Consider the following 27,908-nt stretch of genomic DNA (forward strand, 5'->3'; position numbering starts at 1 on the left):
CAGGTCGTTAGGAAAGCCGTAGTCAGGAAAGCCAGGGGTCATTGTCCGTACATTCCAGGTGCCCAGCTTTAGGGCAGAAGTTTTCTTACGATTGTTGCATGGTGCACAGTTATCGATCTGCTTGTCGGGTTTGACCCTAAACCCCACGCACCCCGTGGAGTTAACAGACCGTGGCGAGGTAGCACCTTACTGGCTGGGGGCTGCCCAGCTTAAGGCGGGCGGTATCTACCTAGTGAGGTGCAATGACCTCTCCCACCGTCAGAAGTAGCCCCTGGCGTCCTGCTCTACGCCAATTGAGCAAAGACTTATAACCGGTAACTGCTACTTCCCGTGTTGTTTCGACGCTGTATGCGAAGCTGGAGTGTCCTCTCCAGAGCACGAAGCCTGGGTAAAATAATATGGAGGATAGGCTGTTACCCAAGCAGCAAATCCCCCCTCTCCACATCGCTGAAATGGTCCAGTGGAGAGGCAAGAGCCAATACAACTGGTTCCAGCAACGTCGCAGGAGTTGGCAGAGTGACACAAAGTGCCTCCGGGACTCCAGCTCCGGATTTTGCCTCGAGGTTATCTCCTGAAGCCCTTTCCATGAGTGGATATAGCCACAAGGCAGTGGAGGTTTAAATTCGGAGTTTTCCTTCTCCTAGATGGGCTGCCTTCCAGGGCTGACGAGCCCCACCTACCCGGCCTGCTCTCTAATAATGTGGGAGTATGCAATGTTGAGTGGCTTTCTTGTTTCCCAAATTAGGGTAAGAAATAGGATTAGAGAGTTTCATGCACCATTAGATATGCTCTCTGGCTCATCCTCCTTTCATGCTAAAACTCTGCCCTTCCTCAGGTAATCCATATTTACCATATTGGGATTGGGGTTAAGAGTTAGGGTGTTTGAGAATTTCGCGCGCCGTTAGGCGCGCGGTCCAGTAAAAAAACCCAAATTCAGGGCGTCAGACCCAGCCCCCTCTGGGACCATGTGGTGCAGGGGCCAAGACAAAAGCAAATTCCTTAGCAAAACATCAATAAAGGCCTACCTTTATCCCTGGAACCTCCCTCAGCAATGGGTACAGTTTCCAGTAAAAAAACCCAAATTCAGGGCGTCAGACCCAGCCCCCTCTGGGACCATGTGGTGCAGGGGCCAAGACAGAAGCAAATTCCTTAGCAAAACATCAATAAAGGCCTACCTTTATCCCTGAAACCTCCCTCAGCAATGGGTACAGTTTCCAGTAAAAAAACCCAAATTCAGGGCGTCAGACCCAGCCCCCTCTGGGACCATGTGGTGCAGGGGCCAAGACAAAAGCAAATTCCTTAGCAAAACATCAATAAAGGCCTACCTTTATCCCTGGAACCTCCCTCAGCAATGGGTACAGTTTCCAGTAAAAAAACCCAAATTCAGGGCGTCAGACCCAGCCCCCTCTGGGACCATGTGGTGCAGGGGCCAAGACAAAAGCAAATTCCTTAGCAAAACATCAATAAAGGCCTACCTTTATCCCTGAAACCTCCCTCAGCAATGGGTACAGTTTCCAGTAAAAAAACCCAAATTCAGGGCGTCAGACCCAGCCCCCTCTGGGACCATGTGGTGCAGGGGCCAAGACAAAAGCAAATTCCTTAGCAAAACATCAATAAAGGCCTACCTTTATCCCTGAAACCTCCCTCAGCAATGGGTACAGTTTCCAGTAAAAAAACCCAAATTCAGGGCGTCAGACCCAGCCCCCTCTGGGACCATGTGGTGCAGGGGCCAAGACAAAAGCAAATTCCTTAGCAAAACATCAATAAAGGCCTACCTTTATCCCTGAAACCTCCCTCAGCAATGGGTACAGTTTCCAGTAAAAAAACCCAAATTCAGGGCGTCAGACCCAGCCCCCTCTGGGACCATGTGGTGCAGGGGCCAAGACAAAAGCAAATTCCTTAGCAAAACATCAATAAAGGCCTACCTTTATCCCTGAAACCTCCCTCAGCAATGGGTACAGTTTCCAGTAAAAAAACCCAAATTCAGGGCGTCAGACCCAGCCCCCTCTGGGACCATGTGGTGCAGGGGCCAAGACAAAAGCAAATTCCTTAGCAAAACATCAATAAAGGCCTACCTTTATCCCTGAAACCTCCCTCAGCAATGGGTACAGTTTCCAGTAAAAAAACCCAAATTCAGGGCGTCAGACCCAGCCCCCTCTGGGACCATGTGGTGCAGGGGCCAAGACAAAAGCAAATTCCTTAGCAAAACATCAATAAAGGCCTACCTTTATCCCTGAAACCTCCCTCAGCAATGGGTACAGTTTCCAGTAAAAAAACCCAAATTCAGGGCGTCAGACCCAGCCCCCTCTGGGACCATGTGGTGCAGGGGCCAAGACAAAAGCAAATTCCTTAGCAAAACATCAATAAAGGCCTACCTTTATCCCTGAAACCTCCCTCAGCAATGGGTACAGTTTCCAGTAAAAAAACCCAAATTCAGGGCGTCAGACCCAGCCCCCTCTGGGACCATGTGGTGCAGGGGCCAAGACAAAAGCAAATTCCTTAGCAAAACATCAATAAAGGCCTACCTTTATCCCTGGAACCTCCCTCAGCAATGGGTACAGTTTCCAGTAAAAAAAACCCAAATTCAGGGCGTCAGACCCAGCCCCCTCTGGGACCATGTGGTGCAGGGGCCAAGACAAAAGCAAATTCCTTAGCAAAACATCAATAAAGGCCTACCTTTATCCCTGAAACCTCCCTCAGCAATGGGTACAGTTTCCAGTAAAAAAACCCAAATTCAGGGCGTCAGACCCAGCCCCCTCTGGGACCATGTGGTGCAGGGGCCAAGACAAAAGCAAATTCCTTAGCAAAACATCAATAAAGGCCTACCTTTATCCCTGAAACCTCCCTCAGCAATGGGTACAGTTTCCAGTAAAAAAACCCAAATTCAGGGCGTCAGACCCAGCCCCCTCTGGGACCATGTGGTGCAGGGGCCAAGACAAAAGCAAATTCCTTAGCAAAACATCAATAAAGGCCTACCTTTATCCCTGGAACCTCCCTCAGCAATGGGTACAGTTTCCAGTAAATAACCCAAATTCAGGGCGTCAGACCCAGCCCCCTCTGGGACCATGTGGTGCAGGGGCCAAGACAAAAGCAAATTCCTTAGCAAAACATCAATAAAGGCCTACCTTTATTGATGTTTTGCTAAGTCCAAAAATAAAAGTCCAAAAATAAAAAGGAGCACATCCCTAGTGCCTGGTCTACTACTTTCCAGGCTCAGATACATAAGACTGTACAGTCGTACTTTCCAATAGGTTTACTTAACTAATTTTCAGAACACATGAAGGTGCCTTACATTGGAAGGATGGGAATTTGATTCTCCACTGTACCTCTCAGAAGAAGAGCCAGGTTATGCAGCCTTGGGCAAGCTGTACTGTCCCAGACCACCACCAGAAAGTACTGAGAACCTTAAACTTAGAAAAACCCAGGGAAGTGTTGCCAGCACAACATTAACTGAAAACCACTGAGCCAGGGATGCTAGGTCTTCTAAACAAAGGGCCCTTCCACATGAAGAGCATATACTCCCTATCAGTAATCTACAATGCCCTTCCTACCATAGTCTGATTTATGGCACAAAGTTTGCTTTCTTTATTTGCAGGAGCTCATCCCATTTCTCCTCTTTCAAACCACACTCTTTGAAAAATTTCTCCAGTCCTGAGAGTGAGTGGGTTGGATTTCAAGTGTTGGCTTCTGGGGCTTACAGAGATGTCTATATTTATGTTCACAGGTAAAACAGATTCTGCATTAATTCAATCATGCTTGGCCCAAATAGATTCTCGGTCAATTCAAAGCTTACAGTACTTGTGTGATTTTCTGAGAAACGTACTCTACTCTATCATGCTTCCACGGACAGGGTCATCTGTAGGGCTGGCTTATGCATGAGGCAATCTGAGGCAGTCTCTGCAGATGATTACAGTGATAGACATCACGAAAAGGCCACCAATTACTTTTATTGGCAGTTGATGATTATGTTTTATTTTGATTGATGTGAGGGAGAGGTGCTTGAGAGATTAGGCACTCTTCCTGCGCCATGACTGAGGAAAGGAAGGAGACTAACATTTGCTGCTCTACCACAGGCAGCAAAATATCTTCAAATGCCTGAAACTGTAATTCAGAATAGCCTCTTCTCTTTCCCATAATAGTTGCCAGTAGAGATGGGCACAAACTGCCAGTTTGGCGGTTCATGACGATTCCTTTGTCGTCCAGACAGGAGTTTGGTGCGTCAAAGTCCCTCCTCCTCCTCCTCCAGGCATCCACTCAGAGGCAGCAGCCTGTGTTCCCTGCCCCGCCTCCTCCGGGTGCTGCTTCTGAGTGGGCGCCAAATGCAGGAGGTAGGCTTTGAAGCGCTGAACGCAGGTTCAGCCAGTAAACAAACTAGTACAACCTGCCAAACATGTGATTTGTGCCCATCTCTAACTGCCAGATATGCAACTAGTGAGGGGAGAGACCATCCTCTTCCTCCCCCACCACCTGTTTTGTGCCGGCAAAATATGAGAGCATCCAGAAAGGTTCAGAATTCTCCTTCTGCTAAGCAGCTGCCGCATCTTCTGATCTAATTCGAATAAGCTTTCTTCAAGGAAGTTATATAGCCTTGACAAAATTTGAATGTGCAGTATTGGATTCATTTTAAAACTATAATTCAGTAAATGGCTGCCTGTGCCGCCTCCTTTTTATGAAGGCTTTCTAAATATGACAGAGCTAGTGACAGGAAAGCACAGAAATATGGCCAAAATAATCTGCTGTCTGCAGTAAGTCACTTCATACCATTGGTAGTTATGAAATGACAGCCCCTTAAGTAACTGTAAAGTTATATATTTCTCTGAACCAGTTTAGAATAGGGAAGAGGAAAACAAATACCCAAATAAATTGCATATGCAATTTTATTATGTTCTCTATTATACACATTTTTATCTATAACAAACAAATAATTCCACCAATAAGAAGTTGTACAGTACAGGAGTTAAAAATCTGTTGTTAAAAATTAAGAGTAACATATTCACCAGATCTGAACCTCAAAGGAGCTTGAGGTGGTATCCATTGGATTGACCTAGTTTATTATGGTGCAGCAGAGGAAATCAACATTCTACAAGGCAGTTCTAAAAATGGGGGCAGCTTCCCCAGAAAATTATAACTTTGAAACTGGATTTTGGATCAGCACCACGTTGGGCACTGATGCAGTGGACAGTCTGCTCTTGCACTGCACAACATTCAGAAGCATATGGAGAAATGATTTTCAAATTAGGAGGCTGAAAAATAAAACTGTTCCCCCAGTGCAGAAACAAGTGACCCCAAACATCCCCAGATTCAAAACCAATCAAATAAGCTGAAAAGATCGATCTTGCTTATCTTGACAGAGAATGACTGGCCCCACTCTCTTTTTCTAATTTGGAAGGAATCCAGATTGCAGAGGCTGAAATATTGATCCTTAAAAAAAAGCCTTTCAAAAGAGTAAAACAGTGACTTGTTTATAAACTGAGCATGTGTTGGACAGACGTACCAACTGGAATGTTCCAAAGTAGATACATTGTTGCAGCGTCTCAAGCCTGGAATAGAGATGTTTGGAGAGCAATGAAAGGTCACAGAAACTGTCAAAAGACAGGGTTTTTTTTGAAGAGTCAAAAAAGCAAGCTTGATTTAAAGATTGTAGTGGTGTGACAGTGCTCTAGAAAAGGACATTTTGCAATATATCTCCAGCAAACTATCACACACTTTTGCAAGGCACATTCAGAGTATCTCTGCATTACAAAAGTACAGAGTGGTTGTGTTTGTCCCAACCTTGAGTGTTTTCAGTGAACATTCTTTCAGGATTTCTGCGATCAGGCTCCTGGCACAACTCTTCAAAGGGGAGATCATCTGCACGTCTGGGGCAATCTGAACGGTTGACTCGGTCAGTCAGGAGGGGGAGGACTACTTTTTAGTTCCTTCCTGCCAAGCAGGTTCAGACCATCATACCCTGTCACCTTTATATTAGAACCAGACCAGATGAAATTGGTTTGGACAAAGACTCCACTATTGGACCCAGCTCCCATGGTGTCTACGACTCTAGCACCCATGGAGATCTACGGATGTTAAGAAAGTCCCAGTCAGTCTAGGGACTGCAGAATGATAAATCCTGCACACATTGGCAGGTTTCCATCTCTCTCATGTCATATTTCTGAGGAAGCAAGTAGATAGGAATGAGATGAATCCATACCTAGACCAAGTTGAATACTGAATAATCAGGGCTGAGTTATAAGAAGTATGCAACAGTAGAGTCAGAGACAAGAGCCAACACTCCAGCTTTCGATCATATACAGTATGTACAATTTGATCACCAAGCGGGAGTAAACAGAAGCAAGTCTATGCCAATACAGAGCAACAAGCAGGAGTTCAGACTGATACGATACAAGGAGTGCTGGTGCAGAATGGGATTATAGCCATTGCATCCAGACACAGGCTGCTTTGGAGAAAAGTGAAATCACCTGAAAAAATAATTTCTTGTTATTAAATTGATAGTCATAATAAGCATGAGAATACTCACAAGTACAGTGGTACCTTGTAAGACGACGGCCCCGCTGAACAACAAATCCACATTATGATGACTTTTTGCGATCGCTATAGCGATTTGCAAAACAGTCATTTCAATGGAGGATTTTCGCTTGACGTTGATTAGATCCGTGCTTCGCGAACCGTTTGTTCGCAAGACAACGATTTTTCCTGCTCCACAGAATGGCTGCCCTGTGTTTTCCGGACCCATGTTTCGCAGGCCAGCCATTTTTACAGCTGATCGGCGCTTCGCAAAATGGCTTCCCTATGGGCGATCTTCGCTGGACGACGAGATATTTTCCCCATTGGAACACATTAAACTGGGTTTCAGTGCATTAGAATGGGGAAACTGATTTCGCATGACGACGATTTCACTAAACAGCAATTTTCCCGGAACGGATTATCGTCGTCATGCGGGGCACCACTGTAGACCTTTTGCTGTGCATCCATGCTGTCTGAAAGACCATATTCTCCCAAGATTTTACCTCACTCCACATTTTTCTTTCCCAACCTAAATATGCCTGCACACCTCAACTAAGGCAGTGGACATAACTTTGGGGTCCCAAGGCAGACTTTTTTGTCTATATCAAGAGAAAAAGACTGTAAGTTGATATGTTTAACCCCTCAGCTTGATATAGAAACTCTTACAGGCCATCTGTTTTGCCTAAACAGAACACACAATAGGTGAGCTCTTATATTGGAAGTCTTGGTCTTCCTGACCCGAGAGCTTCTTAGCTTGGCTGGTAAGATGAGAATCATACTAGATGTACCAGGGGGGTGTATATTTCCTGATATCAACCCATTTTCTCTTTCACAAAATGGTTTCCTCAGATTTCTGCCTCTTTAGTAAAAACCTTAAAAGGCCAGTCGGACATGTCCCACACAGGAATATCAGCCCATATGGATTTCTTGTACTCTTCTTTCAGATAGTTATGTTAGGGATGAGGGGGGCAATTTGTTAGTCACATTTCAATGTGAATGTACTAATCCACTCTTCACAAATCACTATATAAAGTGAAACAGCTATTGTTGTTCTCTAAACTTCATGATGCATTTTGTGATGTACTTTGCTAAATCTGAAAAAATGCAGATGTTGGAAGAACTGTGCATGTATATTAGTGAAAATGGCCTATAAAAATGACAGAGTATTGTAACATCTTGAAAGATTAAGTCCCAAATTCAATTGAGAATAACTGTATGCCCAAGAACAATCATTGAGCAGGTCCCCCCTTCCCCGGTGCCAGCAGACTATGGTTTCTGTGACTGGTTAATTTACTGTCTGTACACCCCATTTTTCAACCAGTGTATGAGTGACCACATGAAGGACAGATGCTTTTGCCACTGCCACTATGATATGGGCATAAATGACTAGAATTCTCGCCTAACATGTTTTATTTGGCATGTGTTCATGGACTGCGGCCAACTTCATCATGTCCATGATTTTTGTGGTGACTTTTAGGGAAGGAAATGATGCATACAGGGTATGAAGCAAACAGGACTGAAAAAATGAAAAACCAAGAGACATCAAAACTGACAGGTTTGTAAATCCCAACTACAATGTCTGGAATGCTCCTTAGCTCCAGTAGAGGTAACATAAACTCCATGGAGCTGGCAGAAATCATGGAAAATATCTGTTTATGCTTACGGGGCTTATAGGAGGTATTTTATATCTCTTTGTGCAAGCACTGTAATTAACAGCCCAGTCACACAATAGATTGTTGTGTGAATGGAACATACCAATGGAATTCTGATCAATATATACAGGAGAAAAGAAGACTACCCCAATTTTAAACAACATTCTTCCTTATTAAAATACACTGATGAAATTTATGAAATTTATTCATGTATCTTTTACTGCTCCTCAAGTATTCCTTTGTTAGTTATAAAGCGTTTTGTCTCCCCATAATGTTTGACATCATTATTGGTTGTTGTAGTTGTTGTTTAGTTAAGTCATGTCCGACACTTCGTGACCCAATGGACCGGAGCATGCCAGGCCCTGCTGTCTTCCATGGTCTCCCAGAGTTGGGTCAAATTCATATTGGTCACTTCGGTGACCCTGTCCAACCATCTCATCCTCTGTCGTCCCCTTCTCCTCTTGCCGTCACACTTTCCTAACATCAATGTCTTTTCCAAGGAGTCTTCTCTTCTCATGAGATGGCCAAAGTATTGGAGCCTCAGATTCAGGATCTGTCCTTCCAGTGAGCACTCAGAGTTGATTTCCTTCAAAATGGATAGGTTTGTTCTCCTTGCAGTCCAGGAGACTCCCAAGAGCATCATCCAGCACCAAAATTCAAAAGCATCAATTCTTTGGCAGTCAGACTTCTTTATGGTCCAGCTCTCACTTCCAGATATCACTACTGGAAAAACCATAGCTTTGACTATGTGGACCTTTGTCAGCAAGGTGATGTCTCTGCTTTTTAAGATGCTGTCTAGGTTTGTCATCACTTTCCTCCCAAGAAGCAGGTGTCTTTTAATTTCATGTGTACTGTCCCCAACTGCAGTGGACAGATGGAGCTCAAGAAAGTAAAATCTGTCACTGCCTCCATATCTTCCCCTTCTATTTGCCAGGAGGTGATGGGACCAGTGGCCATGATCTTAGTTTTATTGATGTTGAGCTTCAGACCATTTTTGGCACTCTCCTCTTTCACCCTCATTAAGAGGTTCTTTAATTCCTCCTCACTTTCTGCCATCAGAGTAGTATTATCTGCATATCTGAGGTTGTTGATATTTCTTCTGACAATCTTAATTCCAGTTTGGGATTCATCCAGTCCAGCATTTCACATGATGTATTCTGCATATTGATGCTTTTGAATTGAGGTGCTGGAGGAGACTCTTGAGAGTCCCCTGGACTGCAAGGAGAACAAACCGATCCATTCTAAAGGAAATCAAGCCTGAGTGGTCCCTGGAAGGACAGATCCTGAAGCTGAGGCTCCAATACTTTGGCCATCTCATGAGAAGAGAGGACTCCCTGAAAAAGACCCTGATGTTAGGAATGTGTGAGGGCAAGAGGAGAAGGGGACGACAGAGGATGAGATGGTTGGACAGTGTCATCAAAGCGACCAACATGAATTTGGCCCAGCTCCGGGAGGCAGTGGAAGACAGGAGGGCCTGGCATACTCTGGTCCATGGGGTCACAAAGATTTGGACACAACTTAACAACTAAACAACGACAACATTCTGCATATATGTTAAATAAGCAGAGAGACAATATACAGCCTTGTCATACTCCTTTCCCAATTTTGAACCAATCAATTGTTCCATATCCAGTTCTATCTGTTGCTTCCTGTCCCACATATAGATTTCTCAGGAGATAGATAAGATGGCTAGGCACTCCCATTTCTTTAAGAACTTTCCAGTGTTTGTTGTGGTCCACACAGTCAAAGGCTTTTGCATAGTTAAATAAAGCAGAAGTAGATTTTTTCTGAAACTCTCTGGCTTTCTCCATAATCCATGTTAACAATTTGGTCTCTAGTTCCTCTGCCCCTTCGGAATCCAGCTTGTACTTCTGGGAGTTCTCGGTCCACATACTGCTGAAGCCTACCTTGTAGAATTTTGAGCATAACCTTGCTAACGTGTGAAATGAGTGCAATTGTACGGTAGTTGGAGCATTCTTTGGCACTTCCCTTCTTTGGGATTAGGATGTAGACTGAACTTTTCCAATCCTCTGGCCACTGCTGAGTTTTCAAACTTGCTGGCATTTTGAGTGCAGCACCTTAACAGCATCATCTTTTAAGATTTTAAATAGTTCAATTGAAATGCCATCCCCTCCACTGGCCTTATTGTTAGCCATGCTTTCTAAGGCCCACTTGACTTCACTCTCCAGGATGTCTCGCTCAAGGTCAGCAACCAAACTATCTGGGTTGTTCGGGATATCCAGATCTTTCTGGTATAAATTTAATCTGGTATAAATTGGCTGCTGTAACATATGGTAAACCTCCCATCAGTTGTACTACTCTTTGGATGGCTATTAGCAATTTGGTCTTCCTACTCACCCTGCAATGCTATCAAATATTGATTTTCTATGATGATTCTTTCTCCACTTACTAAAGCCTGTGATATATTTGTGCATTTTGTCTGCATCATAATGTGTCCATTCAGTGTTCAACTTCCATCTCCCTTTGTGGAAAGTTTGGGATAGCCATTCTTTTTCTGTGTAGGACTGAATGCAAGCCTTGCAAGAGGCTGATGGGAGGGGGAGCTCTCTTTAAATAGAGGCATCCTTCCCCCCCCCTTCCCGGGTCACGTTTTTGAGACTATCCTTATTTCGCATTATCCCGGGAGGGAAGCAATGGAGCTCCGCGCTGCCGAAGCATGCTGGGCAGTGGAGCCAACATCCTTTTTCTGTGCAGGACTGAATGCTGATGCTAGATTCTATCAATTTAAACAAGTATTATGATACATTTGTACAGATTGAATAGATGCACATAGGTGGGCCTATTAAAGACTCAGGCAGTTCTAAAGGCAATGTACTGTAATTTTAATCATGACACCGCAAAATCATTTTTTTGTGTTGTTGTTGTTTTTTGTAAATGTGGCAGGTCAAAACGCAGTCAATTATGGACAAGGGACCAGTGTCCTCCTAATGATGTTGGACTTGGTTCCCATCAATTCCTGACTGCATGGCAAAACAATAGGTATGGGTGGGAGTTGTAATCCAACAACATCCAGCCACAAGTTTTCTTCCTCTGGTAAGTAGAACAGGATTCATACACATATTATTTGATCTATTTAGAGGCCAGGTTTCAGAGAGTCAGGCCTCCAATTACATGAAATAAGATTTCAACTAAATATTAGGAAGAACATCCTAGCAATAGTAGTAGTAGGCATCCTTCAGTCTCAAAAGACTATGGTAGCGTGCTCTGTATGGAGGACTTGGAACAGCGTCTAGTGTGGCTGAGGAGGCCAATTCGAGAGTTACAATCTCTTCCACACTGAAGACAAATCCAATCTGTCCCCTGTCCAGCTCCCTGGTTTTGCTGCTTTTGTGACTTCCTCTTTGCCTCGGCCTGCTGGACAAGGGTCTCTTCAAATTGGGAGAGGCCGTGATGTACCGCCTGCCTCCAGGCTGAACGATCAGATGGCAGTTTCCCATCTGTTGAGGTCTATTCCTAAGGCCTTCAGATCCCGCTTGCAGATATCCTTGTATCGCAGCTGTGGTCTCCCTCTGGGGCGATTTCCCTGCACTAATTCTCCATATAGGAGATCCTTTGGAATCCGACCATCAGCCATTCTCACAACGTGCCCAAGCCAGCGTAGACGTTGCTGTTTCAGTAATGTATCCATGCTGAAAATTCCAGCTCGTTCTAGGACTACTCTATTTGGAACTCTGTCCTGCCAGGTGATACCAAAAATCCGTCGTAGGCAACGCATATGGAAGGTGTTCAGCTTCCTCTCCTGCCGGGCACGAAGTGTCCAGGACTCACTGCAGTACAGGAGTGTGCTCAGGACACAGGCTCTATAGACCTGGATCTTGGTATGTGTTGTCAGTTTCTTATTGAGCCATACTCTCTTTGTGAGTCTAGAGAACATGGTAGCTGCTTTGCCAATGCGTTTATCCAGCTGGACATCTAGAGAGAGGGTGTCAGAGATGGTTGAGCCAAGGTACACAAAGTCATGAACAACCTCCAATTCTTGTGTGGAGATGGTAATAGAGGGAGGTGAGTCCACACCCTGGCCCATGACTTGTGTTTTCTTCAGGCTGATTGTTAGTCCAAAGTCTTGGCAGGCCTTGCTGAAACGATTCATGAGTTGTTGGAGGTCTTCAGCAGAGTGGGCAACAATGGCTGTATCGTCTGCAAAGAGGAAGTCCCGCATGCATTTCAGTAGGACTTTGGTCTTCGCTCTCAATCTAGAGAGATTAAAGAGCTTTCCATCTGATCTAGTCCAGAGATAGACACCTTCTGTTGCAGTTCCAAAGGCATGCTTCAGCATGACAGCAAAAAAGAACCCAAAAAGTGTTGGTGCGAGGACACAGCCCTGTTTCACTCCGCTTCGGATGTCAAAGGGATCTGATGTTGAGCCGTCAAAAACTACAGTGCCTTTCATTCCATCGTGGAAGGACCTGATGATGTTAAGGAGACGAGGTGGACATCCAATCTTGGGAAGTATTCTGAAAAGGCCATCCCTGCTAACCAAGTCAAATGCTTTTGTAAGGTCTATGAAGGCCACTAAGAATGGCTGTTGTTGTTCCCTGCATTTCTCCTGCAACTGTCGGAGGGAGAATACCATGTCAGTGGTGGATCTATTAGCTCGAAATCTACACTGTGATTCTGGATAGACTCTGTCTGCAAGCACCTGGAGCCTCTTCAGCACAACACGGGCAAGCAGCTTCCCTACAACGCTAAGAAGACAGATACCACGGTAGTTATTGCAGTCACCCCTATCACCTTTGTTCTTGTACAATGTGACAATGTTTGCATCCTTCATGTCCTGTGGTACTCCACCTTCCCTCCAGCAGAGACAAAAGATTTCATACAGTTTGGTGATGATGATCTCCTTACCGCATTTCAGCACTTCAACAGGGATGTTGTCCCTTCCAGATGCCTTGCCGGAGGTGAGGGAATCCAAGGCTGCATTTATTTCTGCTAGGGTTGGTTTGCTGTCCAGCTCTTCCAAGACAGGCAGGCACTCAATGTTATTTAATGCTTCTTCGGTTACTACATTCTTTCTGGAATATAGCTTGGAGTAGTGCTGCACCCAGCGTTCCATCTGCTGTGCTCGGTCCTGGATGATCACACCTGTAGCAGACTTCAAGGGAGCAGATTTCTTCTGTAATGGACCTAAGGCCTGCTTGATACCATCATACATTCCTTTGATGTTACCTGTGTCTGCTGCTATCTGTATCTGAGAGCAGAGCTGAAGCCAATAGTCATTGGAGCATCTCCTGGCAGTCTGTTGGACTTGGCTACGAGCGGCTCGAAGAGCTTGCAGGTTGAACTCGCTAGGACAGGTTTTGTATGCTGTTAGAGCTCTTCTCTTATTCTCAATGGCTGGCATTACCTCCTCCGAATGGGCTTCGAACCAGTCAGCCATCTTTCTGGTCTTCTTGCCAAAGGTGGACAAGGCAGTGTTGTAGACAGTGTTCTTGAAGTGTTCCCATCGTTCAGGTGCATTTACATTAGCTGGACCTGGAAGGGTTTCCTCGAGTGCTTGGGCAAATTCCTTCACTTTTCTTTGATCACGAGTCTTGTTGATGTCAATACGTGGTCTTCCTTCCTTTTTCGTGTGATACAATTTCTTTGTTCGCAGTTTTACTCTACTACACACCAGGGAGTGATCAGTATCGCAATCAGCACTCTGGTAGCTGCGTGTGATCGTAACACTAGGAAGGCTAGAACGTCTAGTGAGGATCACATCGAGCTGATGCCAGTGCGTGGATCTTGGATGTCTCCAGGAAACTCTGTGTTGCAGCTTCGTACTAAAGAATGTGTTGCTGACACAGAGACCATAATAACAGCAAAACTCCAGTAAGCGTTGGCCATTTTCGTTCATCTTTCCAATGCCAAAACGGCCTAGACAAGTGGGCCAAGAATTGTGATCAGCACCAACTCTAGCATTAAAGTCTCCAAGAATGAACAGTGACTCTCTTTCAGGGACTTTTTTGATAGTAGCTGCCAGATCGTCGTAGAATTTGTCTTTCACTTCTGTAGTGGATGACAGTGTTGGTGCATATGCGCTAATGAGGGTTACTGGTCCTGCTGATGAGTGGAGCTGCAGAGATAGGATTCTTTCACTCCCCACAGTAGGTGGAACAATGCATCTCAGAAGGGTGTTTCTGACTGCAAAGCCAACACCATACTCCCTGGTCTCATTCGATGGTTTTCCCTGCCAGAAGAATGAGAAGTTTTTTTCTTTGACAGATCCCGAGTCTGGCAGTCTTGTCTCTTGCAGGGCAACAATGTCCATCTACAGTCTACTCAGTTCCATGTCAATGACAGCTGTCTTGCGCACATCGTCTATTTCTTGCAGGTCGTTAGGAAAGCCGTAGTCAGGAAAGCCAGGGGTCATTGTCCGTACATTCCAGGTGCCCAGCTTTAGGGCAGAAGTTTTCTTATGATTGTTGCATGGTGCATGGTTGTCGATCTGCTTGTCGGGTTTCACCCTAAACCCCACGCACCCCGTGAGGTTAACAGACCGTGGCGAGGTAGCACCTTACTGGCTGGGGGCTGCCCAGCTTAAGGTGGGCGGTATCTACCTAGTGAGGTGCAATGACCTCTCCCACCGTCAGAAGTAGCCCCTGGCATCCTGCTCTACGCCAATTGAGCAGAGACTTATAACCGGTAACTGCTACTTCCCGTGTTGTTTCGACGCTGTATGCGAAGCTGGAGTGTCCTCTCCAGAGCACGAAGCCTGGGTAAAATAATATGGAGGATAGGCTGTTACCCAAGCAGCAAATCCCCCCTCTCCACGTCACTGAAATGGTCCAGTGGAAAGGCAAGAGCCAATACAACTGGTTCCAGCAACGTCGCAGGAGTTGGCAGAATGAAAGAAAATGCCTCCGGGACTCCGACTCCGGATTTTGCCTCGAGGTTATCTCCTGAAGCCCTTTCCATAAGTGGATATAGCCACAAGGCAGTGGAGGTTTAAATTTGGAGTTTTCCTTCTCCTAGATTGGCTGCCTTCCAGGGCTGACGAGCCTCACCTACCCTTAGCAATAGGAGCTGTTTAACCGTGTAGGGGCCTACCTTTTTTTTGGGGGGGGGAGGGTTTTAATGGAGGTTTGGTGGCCATCTACGTACCTGAGATGCTTTAGCGGTGGGTTTCCAGCAGAGGCAGGAGGTTGGACTCGGTCATGCTTGGACTCCCTCTCAGCTCCACAGTTCTGTGATTCCAAAGTCCAAATGCATGTAGAGCTCAAACAGCAATGAAGATGGATGGTTTCTTGGTTGCTTAAATGCCTCCCCCCTGCCCACGATTCTTCGACAGGCTTTCAGACTGTCTTTATTAATTCAGACTTGATCATTCAGTTATTTCTAATCTCCGTTACATGAGCGAAAGTAAAACTATATGCTTAAAATGCATTGTGAAAATCAGGAATGTGCCATTTGTTGAGAGGGAGGTTTATTCAAAATCCCCAAATCTTCCATTCTGGGACTTCTACCTGCCAGACCTACACCTACAGACACCAAAATTGTGCTCACCTAGAGACTAGCTGGACTAGAAAGCTTCGTGGCCCGGAATAGGCCACGTTCCATCCCAGCTTCCCTGTGAGGTGGCCCCACCCCCTGTTGCTGACATGCAGAGAAGATTGGCTTAGGATTGGTATGTCATGGCCCTAGGCATTCAGATGAGAGCACTCTCTCATCTCTGGTTCAATGGAGGGTGAACGCTGACCTTAACAATCTACTGTAATTACCATTCACTGCCAGTCCTTGACAGCTTCATGTGAACAGGCAAAAAGAGGCTTGAGGAGGAAATGGTGGCATTCTGGCAATGCAAATGCAAATTCTGGCTTTAAAAGGGGGGGAAAAGCTGAATTTTTAATTCATTTTAAATTCATTTTGATTCATTTTAATTTAGCCATTTAATCAAAATATTACCCTGTGGTAAAAAGGAGCATCTGAAGAATCATAACAGTAGATGTTCATTTTTCTAACAGCATTATAACAACAGCAACAAAAATTGTGTTTTTTTTTTCCACTTCTGCTGGCAAGCACAAGTAACATGCTCATAAATAATTTCATAGAATGGGGCCATTGTTTAAATATCCAGAGAACTCTGTTCAGGAAGCTGGGATTTGCAAGAGGTTTATTTCACTGTACTAAAAAAGTTTTGCAAATTAATAGGTAAGGCTGTTGCCACCTCCAGCCATGCCAATAATATGTTTAAAGCACTATCATCTTGCTAAGTGGTCATGGCCATCAGCGAAGAAATACCTCAGTAGTTAATAGCCAAATTGAACATATAAAACACAGTGAGCCAATAAAAGTCTCTTCTAAAGGTGTATCTACGTGTTTTGGTGCAGTCATGCAGAGGTAGAATAATAAAAGCAAATCTTAATTGGAGAATATAAGGCGAGAAAATAACAGTAGAAATTAAGAAATCAAATCAGATTGTACAAAGGATAATTTGGGTGCCAGTCTGGTTTGGCTGCAGAGCTGTTGTCTGGCCAGTGAGAAGCCCTCATAGAGTCATCTGTGCCTTTAAAAAGCAACCCTTAAAGGCAACTCGATTCATAAGTGATGTTTCATAATGTAGACATAAAATATTAGCACCAGCTAATACCTGTGAACTATTACTGTCATTATTATGCAGATAAATCTATACCCAAATGCCCAGACTCAGTAGTGAGTTGGCTATTCTAAAGAGCTCAGTGTGATCTCTCTATCCCCTCCCCCCACAAAGAATCTTTAAGGATGAATCACTGTGATCTTATTTAGGGGATCAGAAAGAGATATAATTAGCACTGAGTTTGGGATGGTATCTGTGTTAGATCCTTCCTATCTCATTATATTTAAATTTATTTATTTATTGGAGTAAGCTGGTTCAAATGAATGATGGCAGACTTTCCAAGGTATTGGTGGTTAAAATGTCCATTGCTTTTTCCCCAAATTGCTCTCAAATTATAGTTTTACCATGAGAGTTGTAAGTATTTTGACTTTGTATGAGAAATATTTACAAACTAAGAATACAGTATTAGACACTAGAATTTTGTCTTGTAAGATCTATGAAATGGTTAGCAAGGGCCAAACTCCCATTTCAGGAAGAAAAATACTTTCCATATGGAAAAGGGTCTGCGTAATGCCTTTACTAATCTTCGCTTTGAGCAAATGGTTATATGATGTAATAATGAAGACTTAAGGGCATTCCAGTACAAGATAGATTTTTACATATATGGGGCAGCCAAAGTGGATCTCTCTCACTGCCTGTTGCGTTGCTGGTGATATTCCAGTTACAGAAAACATTATTTAATTTCATTCCTTGACCACATGAAATACTGGGAAAGAGAACAGACTGAACTTCTTTTTACAAGGTTTTAATTAATTTGTGTCACAGAGGCTTGTCCTCTTTGTAGTTAAAGTAGCTACTTTCAGGAAAAAAAGAAGCAGAAAAATTATTTGATTAAATGAGCTATGTAATAGTTTTTAATCCCTATTGGGATTTTATTAGAATCGTAGATGTTTATTTTAGCATAACTAAAGCTGTGGTCACACAAGAGAAATGCCCCCCTTCCTTCTCTGCTTCCTCTATAGTCGCGTGTTATGGTCACGTGGCATATATTCTGTGATGATATTTCATACGGTTTTTAACCATTCCACTTTTTTGAGTGAATTAGATGTGATATGTTAATCTACACTCTTTGAGCGGGACATATCCCTTTCCTTTTCATGTCCCTTTCTCTGCCCCCCTTGCCTTTTTTATCTTTTAAATGGTGGGTACATGAACCAAGCACCTTTCAGACAACAGGTCACCTTGAAAAGCACCTTTTCAATCAAGACAAGCCAATACAAGCACCTTTTGGGGACAAAGGGGGGCAGCAATGGAGGGAGGGAATACCTTTTAAAAATCCAAAAATCAAAAATTTAAAAAAAGCCAAAAAATAAAAATACAGTCACTACAGCACTGTACCAGGCAATACCAGGCAGTACCAGGCAGTCTGAAGACTGTCTCCAAATCCACTCTCAAAACACTGGGAAGAGCGAGGAAGCAGGCAGGCACCCTCTTCACTGGCCAACGGTTAACTGAAAGTTCAAATTTCGCGCTTTCCCCACCTCCCGCGTGTTTTTTCGGTTCGTAACTCGAATCTAAGTTTGCAAGTCGAGTCGATATTTTTCTGTCAGAGCGGTTTGTAAGTCGAAATGTTTGTAACTAGGGCCGTTTGTAAGTTGAGGGTTGACTGTACTTTATCGGACCCATGTTTTATCATAGCTAAAAGAACGAACTGCAGAAGTCTCAAAGTTTTTTTTCTTATGGCCAAGAGCCATAGTATTACATTTCAAAGCATATTAAAAGGAAGAAATAATTAAGGATGCAAATAGTACTTGCCAGATTCCTCATTCTTACTGATTAAGGATGTCTCAACACAATGGGACACATCAAGAAGACATTTTGAGGGCCCTGACGTTCCACACCTCCTGTGCAATGGCAAGACAGAACACTCTCTTTTTTTTCATCAGGGCCCAGTAATTTGGGCACAATCACTCTGCACTAAATTATTACTGAGAATCTAAGCACATACACAGCAAGTATGTTTGTTCTAAAAGGTGCAAACAACATATCCAGTATGAAATGAACCAGCACTGTGCAATTTAGGTAGTTCTGTGTGCTTCGTTGTTTATGGAAAATATCCTTGCAAATGTGAACACTAGTTGAAATTTCCTCTCTCAGGTAAGGAAAAAAATTGCTTTTTGTGCATGGGCAAGGGTTTATATCCCTAGTCCTTATCGTAAAATGGAAAACAGTTTATTTGAGTTAAAACGCTACAGTTGGGATCCTATTCCTGATTGATACTTGCATAAGGGAAACTGTAAGTTTTGGTGATAAATTAACAGTCATTATTGAGGTGCCTATTGTGTTCCAGTTGTGCGCATCCAATTTCCCTTACACAAAGCTAAATTGGCAACAGGACCCTCACCATAACGTTTCTACTAGGCCAAATCAAGACCAAAGACTGTGGAGACGATAAGGTTAGAGATGGTTGCCAACCAGCTGTTCCTGGATTGCAGTGCCCATCACCCCCAGCTACCATAGCTAACTGTGAGGAATAATAGCAAAAGCAGCTGAGGAAAATGGCAAGGACCACAGGTTGTCCACCTCTGGCCAATTCCTTCCTTATTCAGAAACATATCTGCTCGCAAGGAGTGAAGCTGGGCTGTTAGTGGCTTCTTTCTCTTTGCTGACCTGCTGCTTAAGCTGTTTGTACCTCTTTTGCCCCCCCTCCCCCGGTCCTCCTTGCTGCCTTGCAAAAAGAAGACTGAGGGGATCTATGATAGCACTTTTCAAATCCTTGAAAGGTAGTCACACAGAGGAAAGGCAGGACCTGTTCTCAATCATTCCAGAGTGCCAGATACATATAGAATAATGGGCTCAAGCTACAGGAAGCCAGATTTAGGCCGAGTATCAGGAAAAACCTAGAGCAGTGTGACAACGGAACCAATTATCTCAGGAGGCGACGAGTGCTCCAGCAGTGGAGGCATTCAAGAGAAATTTAGGCAACCACCTGGCAGATCTGCTTTGATTTGGATTGCTGCACTGAGCAGGAGGAGGGACTTGAGGACCTTATAAGCCCCTTCCAAATCAATTAAGTCTCTGATTCTATGAAGGATAACAGCAAAAGGAGCTGAGGGAAACTGCGAGGGCCCACAGCTTGTCCACCTCTGGTTTATTCCTTTCTTTTTCAGAAATGTATCTGCTTCCAGTGAGTGAAACTGGGCTGTTCACAGCGGCTTCTTTCTCTTTGCTGACCTGCTGCTTAAACTCTTTGTACCTCTTCTGTCCCCCTCCCTTGTCCTGGGGGCTGCAATACCCTAGATTGTTAGCCCGCGCACAGGATCTGTCCTTTTAAAAAAATTGTATGCGCAGCACCCAATAATTGTAGGAAATAATAATAATTAATAACCAACTCTTTTTAAAAGCCATTACCCCAAAAAGGTTAGGAGAAGCCAATTAGCCGAACATGCTACCTTTTCATGTTCTAGTTTGTATTAGATCAAAATGCATTTTCATTTCCCCCTGTCTTGCGTTAACTGGCCATTATTTCCCAAAGAGGAGGTGGGTGCCCCAAGCTGTGCTACTATAAAGAAACATTAACCAATCCATCATCTGGAAGAAATTGTGGCTAAAGGACCCGAGAAGTTCACTTTTAAATCTTTATATAGTGTTTTAAGAGAGAGAAAGAGAGAGAGAGAGAGAGAGAGAGAGAGGAAGCCAGCTCTAGCTATCTAAGCCAGAAATTGATAAATAAAATGGAAAAGAACCATTCCTCATTCTAAACTGTCTCTCCTCAATGTCTGCACAGTGAGCAAATAGAGTTTGGACTTTCTTTTCCAAGTTTTGATCCAACCTCACCACAATCCTGTATTCATCACTGTCAACGACTTTTACCTTCTGCCTCCAGACACCTGGAATGCCTTGCCTGCTCACATGGTTGGAAAAAAAAACAGCTCTATCTATAGCTTCCCATCAATAGATGGAAATGTTTCATAAAAGAAAACAGCTTCCTGAAACTTCATGGCCTCATCCTGCCCCCCAGAGTGGATTCGCTGTGCGCAGCACAGCTGGTTAGTATGATGCTGCAATAGATGAAAGGCATGGAGACAGTACTTAATATATTTTTCAGGGAAAGTTTTGACTCTCAAACCTAAGTGTTATTTCTGTCTACAAGACAGGAGTAACCATTATATTAGTAGACAGCAGCACAGAGCTTCAGCAGAAGTTTAATTATTCAGAATCTTTAAATGTTGCTATGCAGCCCTACAAATCCAATTCAATATTTCACTAGAGACTTCATCTGCATCCTATTTTCTTTTCTTTGGATTTCTCTAGTTGTAGATCACCCATTCTGTAAAGAACTAAGGGTAGAATATGTCAGTTTCCTTATGCCTATCACAGGATGTGGAGAATTATAGCCTTCCAGATGTTTTGGACTTCATGTTCCCAAAGTCCCAACCGATATGGGAAATGGGTAAGGAATTGTTATTGCTATCTGCTCTCAGTTTCTTTCATGCTTATGGTGACCTGATGAATTAGTGACTTAGGTTCTGCCATCAATAGTCCTGCTGTTACTTGCAAACTCATATTTGCTTTCCCTCTTTTCTTGCTGCCTTCAACTTACCCAGCATTATTGTCCAGAGAATCCTGTTTTCCCACAACATGCCCGAAAGACAACAACATCAGTGTCATCATTTTTTGCTTCCAGAGAAAGTTCAGGCTTGATTGGATCTAGGACCCACACGTCCATATTTCTGGCAGTCCATTTCTCCCTTTTCTTGTGTTGCCATTCTTTCCAAAAGAAGAGATGGGTGCCCCCAAGCTGTGCTACTTAAAGGTGTGCCTCCAAGAGGGTCAAGGTAGGGGATTATGGGAGGGATATTACAAAATATTTGGAGGGCCAAAGGTTCTCTATGCCTGGCCTATAAGGACATCTCTTTATCCCAGAGCATGATTCAGCAACCTTGCTTGAGCTAAGGAAGTTAGGGAAGAATTACAGGGAAATTGAAACCACCGTGCAAATTAAAGGCAGGAAGCATTGCTTTGGTGCTGGAAACAAAACAAAATGGCACCAATAAAACAGAAATCCATGTCAGGGACCCAGAAAGGTGTTGGTAGGACAATTCTGGGAATGGGATGGTTCACTCTAGCAATTACATCACCTGGTCTCAAGAAAAAGGACCAAATGAATCTCTCAGTGGACCAAACAGTGGGACAAATGCCTGTCTGATTACTGTACACCCTTTCTCATTTGTTTTGAATGGGCAGCAGTAGGAATGTTATGTGCAGAACCTTGGAAAGTTACTGTTAACGATGAAATGCTGAAACTCTCATTTACCTAGCAAGGGTCGGAGGATGTACTGGATCATTATCCCACCCCTGCTGACTTACGGATGGCTTCAGCCTGTCATGATAGTCATACTCCTTGAAAGCAACTTTCTCAGGTTTACAACATGCACACTAGAACTACCAGATCAGGGCCACGAGAGTTGTACCTTGTCTTCTATGTTGAGGAACCCTGTTACCTAAGGTGATGCTGAGATTTTGAATGTGGAATTACTGCGGAATTTATCTCAAAAAGCAGGGAGACAAGAATAAAATATCCCATTTTCAAAGCCATTTAAAGCTTAAGAAGCAAGAGAACACACTTTAATGCTTTAGATAATGAACTCTTCAAATCCATGCCAGTTTTCCGCTTCTCATGATTAGCAGTTGTCAACCCCATTGTTTAGGAGACTTGTACATGTGGTCTGCTTGTAGCCCTTATGGGGGAAAGCTTTCAATACTTCCTCTCTCCCTCCCAATCTCAACACGGTGCATGAAAAGAAGGCCAAGCAATTTTAAGTTTAACCACCTAATGTCAACTCTGCACATTTCAGAGCGTGAACAAAGGGGCTGTGTATTTTCACATAATTGAAAGCTCTGATTATATGAAGGCAAAGATATATATTAAAAACTCAGTGCATGTGGAGCATGGTAGATTACAGATACATGATTCATTGTTTAACTACTGGCCTGCTGTATGGTAAATCAAGCTATCCTAGAGGGAAACAAAGGAAGCTGTTTAACAACAAGGAGAGGCGAAGTGGAGAAAAAAAAGAGGGCAATTGGATGAGATATTTTTATTTTTCTGAGCTACTTTCCTTTCAGGAGCTTTGTCATGTGTAATTGCTTTTCACCCCTTTTGTGGATATAAAACAGAGCTGCATTTCATGTGCCTGCTTCCAGAAAGAAAAGAGAAATGCATATTGGGATCATGGAGTAATCAAGTCATATGAAATTAATCATCTTTCAGGTCTTTCTGTTATGTGCCATCACATTACTTCCAGCCAACGGTGACCCTATGAATTAATGACCCCCAACAGATCCTGTGATTAACAGCCCTTCTCTGGTCTTCCAAAGTCAAGGCAGTGGCTTTCTTTGAAAGTCAATTCATCACATGTTAGGTCTGCCCTTTTTCCCCCTACTGTTCCACATTTTGTAACATTGTTGTGTTTTCCAGTGTCTCTTGCCTTCTTATGCTGTGTCCAAAGTCTGGACATCTGGAGAATCAGGCTGAATCTGGAGTGAGTCATACTTAGGGTACATGCCCTGAAATCATGACTCTCTTAATCCCTCTTTATTTCACTGGGTGCACTCAAAATATGGCAAAGATTAGATCCAACTCCAAACACCTGACCATCATGAGGAGACTGTGGCTATATGACTTACATATCTGTTGCCCAGGCAACTTTAAGATGCCTGCTGCTTTTCCTCCTTATGGCTCTTTCTCTTTAGACTGGCCTTGGATTGTATGGCATTACAGAAAGAGGACACCTTTAAATAATGAGACTGTCCTTTATAAAATATAACCCCCCGGTCACCCAAGAGAAAAAAGGCCTGCACCATTCAAGCACATACCTTGTGAAATGTGTTTCTGATGATAAAAATAACAGAGAAGATATTTTGAGCCATCTTGTGATTTGTGGGAACTGTGATTAACACTAATTTTTTTGTAGGTGGAGGGAAGGATCCTTCTCCTCCTTTGAAGAAACACTGTCCCTCAATATACTGATTTTGTAGTAAGGCACTGGACAAAAAAAGACATGGAAGTCTTTACACAGGGACTGTGCTTGTGCACTGAGGCAGTGGTCTCCCACCTTGGGCCTCCAGATGTTCTTGGACTGCAACTCCCAGAAGCCTTCACCACCACCTCTGCTGGCCAGGATTTCTGGGAGTTGAAGTCCAGGAACATCTGGAGGCCCAAGGTTGGGGATCACTGCACTGAGGCACGCCAATGGAGGCTCATGACTGGAACAGAGGAGGCATCCTATTCTAAATGGCAGTACAGGCACCCCCTGATTTGGATCAAGAGCTGCCAGTGCAAGCACCCTGTCTAGTGTTGCACACACCTTCCCGCTATTCTCTTTTCCCAAGCCAGCAATCACACTGCTTTCACTACACCCAGCATTGCCTTCAGGCACACATTCATGGACAAATTTGATTGGCTTGCTAATGGCCTCACTTTTTCTGGTGAAATAAGTGGATTGCAAAGGAGTTTTCAACTTCAGGCCAAAACAGGCAAGACAGGAAGTTCTATAGTTGGGCTGAAATACAAGCTATATATGTGAATGTTCATTACAACTTTGAAGACAGTTGTAATGAACAGTGGCAGTTTTTCTGCTATCCCTAACTCAGTTATATAAACTAATGTTCCTCTGAATTTTTTATATATATAAAATTATCCAGTCTGCTTTGCTTGTAGAATCTCTGGTGGTAACATATATATAATATTTTCATATATTTCTACAATATATATAACACATTTTCATATGTTACCACTAGAGAGTTTTTGCGATCGCTATAGCGCTTCGCAAAACAGTGTTTCCTATGGGTGATTTTCACTATACGATGTTTTGGTCCGTGCTTCATAAGATGTTTTTTTTTTTTCCGGGACCGATGCTTTGCAAGACGACAATTCTAACAGCTGATCGGCGCTTCGTAAAATGGCTTCCCTATGGGCGATTTTCGCAAAATGAGGGCTATTTTTCCCATTGGAATGCATTAAACTGATTCCAATGCATTCCAATGGGGAATCACATTTCGCAAGACGATGTTTTCACAAGACAGCGATTTCAATGGAACAGATTAACATCATCTTGTGGGGCACTACTGTATTCTTGGCCATAACAGATATTTGCGTCTCCCTAGAGTCCAAGGTACACTCAATCTGTGAACCCAATCCTTTAGGATGGAATGTAACCCCACTGAGACCAGGTAAATATCCCTCTAATACACTGATGATCCTTCTAACGGTAGGTCCTTCATCTTATCTGGATTGAGTTTCAGTTTATTGGCCCTCATCCAGTCCATTATGGATGCTAGGCAGCACTTAAGGACCTGTACTGCATCACCTGCAGGGGTGGAAAAGGGCAGGAAGAGTTGTTAGCAGAGGCAATGGCTATTGTGTACCAAATCATGACACTGTGCATGGAACAGCATTAAGAGGAAGCAAGATGTGCCAAAAAGTGGAGGTGGGAAGATAGTTTACACAAAAAGGAAAACCGAAAGCTGCCGATTAATTGGCAATAACGGTTGGAAGCAGAGGCTACCCAAAGAGTGTCAGTGGCAAGGGAATACATGACAACCGGGCTTATCATTCCTCACACCCTTTCTTTAATCTTTAGTTTGATGTGGTATTTGCTCTGGGCTAAGAAACCACATGCTACATTTTTGATGACAAGCACAGAGCAGAAGTAACAGAAACACAGAGAACTATTTGTTGCATATGATTTAATGTCCCCACGATAACCATGTTATATCACTGTGACCGAAAGCAGGAATCTTGAAATTTATGGCAGAAAGAGAACACAATCACAGCTTTTTTTCCTTTTTGCATTTTGCCTGGCGGTTTTCAGAATGATTTAGAAAAAGCAAAGCAAAGCACAACAATAATGAAGATAGCAACACAATGGGGGAAAAAGTATGATCCAGTTCAACTCAGAATAACACAGTAGCAAAGCCATATGCTGTGGGGTATGTGTTGTCAAGAATCACCCAATGACCCTAATAGGGTTTTCAAGGCATGTGAGATATTTAAGGATTGGAATTACTAGTGCCATCCCCCTGCAATTTCCATGACAGAGCAGCAGTTTGGATCCAGGCCTCCTAAGTCCTTGTCCACTACAACACACTGGTTCTCATTACATACGGCATCACACAATAACATTATTATTACTAAAAAGGGGCTGAACAAACAGGACTGATATAGATTTTTCTATGAAATAAATATACAACTCTGTAACATTTTGCAGTGCAAATACAGTATAATATCTTGGCCCTTCTCTGAGGTGATAATTATTGAGGTGCAAGAGTGAAATAGGACTACTCAGTGTAATGTACTGGACAAAGGGACAGGCTAGGACTAGAAAGACCTGGTTTTGAATCCCGCCTGGCCATGGAACTCACAGGGGGAGGAAAATTGTAAAATCACCTACCTACCTTGAAAGCTTTATTAGGGTCACTCTAAGTCCGTTCTGACTTGATGGCACATAACATAGCATAAGACCAAAAGGACTCCAACTGATTACATAGTTACAGAAAGTAATCTGGGGTCCCCAACAAGTGCATGTTAAGTCCTTTTGCAACATTACCCACTGAAATATTTATTTTCCTTTTATCTTCATAACTGACCCATTTTACATTATGTAACAGGCGCATGATACAACAGCATGTATAGCATTGTTGAATTATGCATTATTCTGTATGCTGGAAATGTTTTCACAAGATTAATTCTTATTCTTTCAAAGGCTGTTTGCTTCTCTGCTACTAGATATGCCGCTTGTGATACCTGACAATGTGCAGGAGGGCAGGACTGCCTCCCAGGATTTAAACTCTTCCCATGTTGGCATTTAGTTTTTCATTATGCAGAGGCATTAACAAAAAGATCATAGCTAATGTCAGCTGCACACCTGTGTGCAGAACAGCTCCTATTTAGGCATTCACCCAAAGAGTTAAAATCACTATGTGAAGCAGGGTGTGTTCAAGCCCTGCCCCCTCCATCTTTAGCCTTTTCAAGTGGAGAGCAACAGCTGGAACCCTGTACGGAGGCCTTCCACATAATCAGAAACCTTGAGGACTTCAACTGTCGTTGGAGGGGAAATTGTAAATAAAATTCAGCATCAACACTCCTCCTTACAGCTCTTCTATATCTCAGAGGCACAGAGCTGGGTACCTGAAGGGTGAAGGTCTCTCGTGCAGAGGAATGCAAGGGGCAGTTATTATTGGGTGCCCAGGGGTCAAAGGCAAGGTGGTATGCATTACCCCGAGACAAGAATCTGAGAAACAGGAACTTATCAAGAAGCACAGGGCAGACAACAGGGAAAGTGAATGTAGTGTTAAAATTGGCAAAAATGCAGTTACTAAGGAGCAATGAAGTTAAGTGCTTCTACATAATAAAATACTTGCATGATGATTAGTGATCCTTATGTTAGGGGATTATGTTTGATGGAATGGATGTGTGCTTGATAGGTGCCTGTTCTAATATTGAGCTCTTCATGACCCCATGGACCAGAGCACGCCATGCCCTCCTGTCTTCCACTACCTCCTGGAGTTTGGTCAAATTCATGTTGGTTGCTTCGATGACACTGTCCATCCATCTCGTCCTCTGTCGTCCCCTTCTCCTCTTGCCGTCACACTTTCCCAACATCAGGGTCTTTTCTAGCGAGTCTTCTCTTCTCATGAGATGGCCAAAGTATTGGAGCCTCAACTTCAGGATCTGTCCTTCCGGTGAGCACTCAGAGTTGATTTCTTTCAAAATGGATAGGTTTGTTCTCCTTGCAGTCCAGGGGACTCTCAAGAGTCTCCTCCAGCACCACAATTCAAAAGCATCAATTCTTCGGCGGTCAGCTTTCTTTATGGTCCAGCTCTCACTTCCATACATCGCTACGGGAAAAAACCACAGCTTGGACTATGCGGACCTTTGTTGGCAAGGTGATGTCTCTGCTTTTTAAGATGCTGTCAAGGTTTGTCATCACTTTCCTCCCAAGAAGCAGGCATCTTTTAATTTCATGGTTGCTGTCACCATCTGCAGTCGTGCATAGCATGAACTTTTGCATAGCATGAACTTTTTTTCATTTGTCTCAGACCAAATGAAAAAGTTTGCCATATGATGGCTCAGACCACAGTCTATCTATCTGTCTGCCTGTCTGTTTATTTTGTTTGTATACCACTGACTTCATGCAGAGCAGGCTTGTCCA

At 43.6% G+C, this 27,908-nt stretch overlaps 1 long non-coding RNA gene across 1 annotated transcript in view; it reads right to left on the bottom strand.

Annotated features, from left to right (window-relative positions):
- LOC144586621 (uncharacterized) overlaps positions 1 to 27,514 on the bottom strand; it is a 37,744-nt gene extending 10,230 nt beyond the window's left edge. The window contains exon 1 of the long non-coding RNA XR_013541543.1: positions 15,261 to 27,514. This is a non-coding gene — a long non-coding RNA (uncharacterized LOC144586621). The remainder of the gene's footprint in view (positions 1 to 15,260) is intronic.
- Between the last annotated feature and the right edge of the window lie 394 nt (positions 27,515 to 27,908).

This window comes from Pogona vitticeps, chromosome 2 (genome assembly GCF_051106095.1).
Source record: "Pogona vitticeps strain Pit_001003342236 chromosome 2, PviZW2.1, whole genome shotgun sequence".
NCBI classification, from domain to species: Eukaryota; Metazoa; Chordata; class Lepidosauria; order Squamata; family Agamidae; genus Pogona; species Pogona vitticeps.